The 4,464-nt window shown below is 35.5% G+C and overlaps 1 pseudogene across 1 annotated transcript; it reads right to left on the reverse strand.

The window, feature by feature from the left end:
- Positions 1-714: 714 nt before the first annotated feature.
- On the reverse strand, positions 715-3,836 carry LOC143550616 (glucomannan 4-beta-mannosyltransferase 1-like; annotated as a pseudogene). Its single transcript, XR_013138360.1, has 8 exons — positions 3,513-3,836; positions 3,103-3,199; positions 2,768-3,022; positions 2,542-2,652; positions 1,637-1,773; positions 1,457-1,570; positions 977-1,381; positions 715-907 (listed from the first exon to the last, which is right to left on the reverse strand). The product of XR_013138360.1 is annotated as a glucomannan 4-beta-mannosyltransferase 1-like (transcript).
- Positions 3,837-4,464: the final 628 nt, after the last annotated feature.

Consider the following 4,464-nt stretch of genomic DNA (forward strand, 5'->3'; position numbering starts at 1 on the left):
GTTTTTTAGCTAAATTATAGGGAAAATATATGGAATAGAATGTGAATGCTCTAACAATACCAAATAAAGTAAAATTTTTCTTTCAAAACTTAAATAAACCGAATCAATCCGTTAATTATATCATTACTTTCATTAATATATATTTTTAACTCCGAAAATCACAAGCAATATCTTTTTAAATTACTTATACATTCTCAATGCACCGGTAGAGCCATGTCAGCATCTTCTTCTCCTATTTAAGGCATACCTTCAATGTATATATTCATTCTCAATCAAAATCAGTAGAAGAAAGTCATCGTTGGTGAATGATTGCGGGCAAGAACAGATACACTCAGTATTAATATAATAATATGAATCACAGCCTTTGGATACCACTAATCACCGATTCCTGCAGCAACCAGTCGGTAAGGATCATATTCCTTTCAATCACCTTTATTATGTTGTTCATTGATCTTACTTTAATTCACGTTTTCATTCTATTCACACCAATTACTATCCATACCTTACTACTCTAATTGATTGACCTAATTCATTCATCCTACTTATTATGCTACTTTCAGAGCAATGATCTTCCTAACACATCTGTCTTTAGGGCTTCTGCTTTATGTGTTTCGTTTTCCCCAATTTTATCACTCTCAATTATAACCATATTAAACTATAATAATAATATTAATTATACACTTTTATGTTTGTAACATACATAGGTAGCCTGCCTACAACTTTATTCAGTAAAACACATTAATTAGTTGGGGGCGGTAAAGATATACCGACATACCCAACGCCTACAACAAAGAAAGCACACGATTGCAGTAACAGGTATATATACATATTATCCTTCCCAAATATCATGTCATAGCAAGCTATATACGCCAGGCACAATCCCACTATCACCTCCGCAAACTGAAGCCTGTTTGTCATTTCAAATTATTACCATTATTAAAACGTTATCAAGGTTTGTTCATAGTGACTTAATTACCTTTCTCCAAGACGTGACCGAGCTGTTCTAGTAGTAGTACTAGGTGGTGGTCTGCTGATGCTGCTTTGTGGTTTACTTGAGTTTCCGAGCTTTTCAGTCACAACCCATTCGTTGACCCGATTGGCGCCCAGGAGTCCTAAAATTGCTGCTTTGGATCGATGAAACGACATCACGTTTTCAAACAGGATCCAGGGGACAATAAGACCTTATAGTGCACACCGAGTTCAGGATGGTGATTGTGGCGGGAATATATATGGCTATCGGTTTTGGGAGTTTGACTTCTGGGACCATGATGGTTATTGGGATGACCACACAATAAAAGAAAAAGGTGACCCAGTGTGCTATTATCTTCCTCACAAAGAAGAACGCGTACAGGACATGAAACTTCTTATATAAGGACACTCTCTGCATAATAGAGTAGACACGTTTAATCGTTATTAGGAAAAAGAAAAGGTTCATTCATTAGTTATACGGTTATACCTCGCACAAGATGATTTCTTTGAACATCTTTTTGAACAGATTAGCGGGCCCACATGACCAACGATGCTGTTGATATCGGTAGGCTTTGAAGGTACTCGGGAGTTCTTTTTTGACCTATAGTTAGAATATAAGTTTGATGAAAATAATTTAATATTCGACTGATTCGACACCACAACTCACCTCTAAGTCTCCAACAAAGAGAAATTTCCACCCCTTGAGGCTGGCCCGAACTGCAAGATCCATATCCTCTACAGTGGTTCTATCTTTCCAGCCACCTGCATCCTCAATTGCTCTTATACGCCATACACCCGCAGTCCCTAATGTCATAAAAAATTCATAACTTCTTACACAAATTTCTCAGAATCTATGCGAGTAAGGGGTTAGGTGTAAACAATCTGAGCCGAGCTCGTGATCTAAGCCGAGCTCCTTTAAGCTCGAGCTCTGCTCGTTTAACTTATGAGAACTCGAGATTGGCTCGTTTCGAGCTCTATTTCTAGTGCTTGAGTTAGGCTTGAGAGTGGTTTTCAAGTTCGAGCTTGGCTCGTTTATTATTTATTAATTAATTTATATACATTTATTAACTATATATATATAGGGGAAGGTTAACGTACAAATGAAATTAACGTGCTAAACATGAGAATCTAGTAGAGTAATTATATATACAAGTAGAGTAATTATGTAAATACTCTATGATAATTACTCTATGATGTAATTACATAATTACTCTACTTGATTCTCACGTTTAGCACGTTAATTTTATTTGTATTTGATCCAAACCCTATATATATATATATAATATATACATATATATTATTTTGTTATTTTTATCAAAATTTTATATATCATTACAATTATTATATAAATACATATTTAATATATTAAATAAAAATATATATGTATAAAGGCTTGTTTAGGCTCGCAAGCCAGAAGCTTGGGCTTGTTTATTAAACAAGCTTGTTTTTAGGCTCGAGCTCGTTTAAGCCTGGATCGATTCGAGCTTTTAGCAAGCCGATCTCAAGTATCTCTAGAGGCAGATGGCTTGTTTATGTCCTTATGTGTAAGCAGACTTTTGAATTTTGTCTTACCATTGAAGCCGAAAAACTGACAAGTTGAAGAGCCCACTTCTTGCTCAACAGCAAAATGATAGGCAAGTGACATCTCTTGGAGCCGAGTCATGATGCATTCATTAGCATTTACTAAACAAAACATGTGTTAGTTATAGTAAAATCTAAAATAAGCGTGATAAGTGAGTGCATATCTCGATTGGGTAGGGGTAAAATAGGGAATATGAGAGGAATTAGTAAGCTTTACCGAATTTCCATCTCGCCTGTACCAAAGCCAGTTCTGGATTTTCAAGAAGATAAGGTACACTTCTCCAAATAAAATCTTTATCTGGTTGGAAATCTGCATCGAATATTACTACAAATTCGCAATTGCTCACATAATCTTTATTTAAACCTTCACGGAGAGCACCGGCTTTGTATCCATTTCTGTTGTTTCGGGTTTCATATTTCACATTCACTCCTCTATCTATCCACTTTTTGCACTCCGATTCCACCAGTTTCTGCATATAATTACTAATTCACTTAGCAAATAGATAATTTTATCTTTGAGTGTTATTTAGTGTAGAGAGGGGCAGGGTATCTTTAGGGATTGATTGGTGGAGTCATCAAGAATCTGAACAATGAGACGATCGGATGGCCATGTAAGCGAACACACAGATCCGATGGAGAGTTTGTAGACCTGATAAGAATGTAAGTTAGATGGTGTATTGGATGGAAGTAAGCTAAATCTTATAGTTAAGATATTTTTCACAAAATAAAAATAGTAACTGTAAATAATAGTATATTTTGTAGTGTGTTTTATGGGAATTTTAGATATTCATTGCTAAGCCATCTTTCTTATGTTGTTTGTCACTGTCAAAATCATCCGTAAAGCTTTTAACAATAAAATGATGATAAAATTTCTTGCCTTTTGATTTCTATAATTATTCTATGAAGTATATGCACCGAGCAGACATAATCCATAATCCAGATATTAAATTAAATATGTGTACCTCTTTTTCATTGTACATCGGTATTTGAACCAGAACCATGGGGTAACATCTGTTCTGCGCTAAATCTTCTTTCAGGGCTTCCAACTTATACCGAGTGTATCTTTTCTTGCCCATAATTTTTACCAACATAACCACAACAGTCATGTAGACTCGCTCGATGAACATCATAACGGACATCACCACACAAATATAGAGAGCAACCGTCAATGGTGGAATTACTATCGAAACCCTCATAACTCGCCATATATCAGTGAAACTTCCTGCAAAGTTATCGATCGAGTTAACCTTAGGCTCGGCCAGAAACCAGTTTCTCATGGTGAAATGCAAAGGAAGAGTTCAGAGGAGGATACTCAGATACATCGAAGCTATGGCTTATATAGGAAAAGGGTGAGCTTTAGCTGAAGATTCTGACGTGGCTCTAGGTGGTGGAAAACAGTGGTGCATTTAATGATCTGCTAAAATGAGCCTCTGGCAAACCCACCGACAATGCCGTCTCACTTATTTCTGATTAAGGTAATCTCTTTATCAATTGATTTTTCAATTCCATATTTTTGTTAATATAGTATGTTTTCTTTGTGCATGCTAGTCACATATAGATTTTAATTAGTTTAATGGTGTGTTAAATGGTAATATTACTGAAGTGGAAAATCATGAAAGTGTAGAGGGATAAGATGGTGAATCTGAGAGTGAAATATAGTTACAAATACAAAAGCTTAAAATGATTTGCTGTAATTTTATCGTAATTGCGAAGTTTGTTGCACTATTTCAACGCTCACGTAAGGAGTGAGTTGAATACATCTATTTTTGGTTGATATCAATGCGTAACACATGATTATTTTGCGTTCACATTGTATAACGCCATCTAAGGTTTGATTTTTCATCTTGTCTGCCAGCTGTCTCGTTGAGTAATGTGATCATTAGCGTCTTAGACACGTAAGTGTTTTTGAATATG

This window comes from Bidens hawaiensis, unplaced genomic scaffold, assembly GCF_021521415.1.
Source record: "Bidens hawaiensis isolate Kalapana, Puna unplaced genomic scaffold, B.hawaiensis_p1.1 tig00016116_1, whole genome shotgun sequence".
Taxonomy (NCBI): Eukaryota; Viridiplantae; Streptophyta; class Magnoliopsida; order Asterales; family Asteraceae; genus Bidens; species Bidens hawaiensis.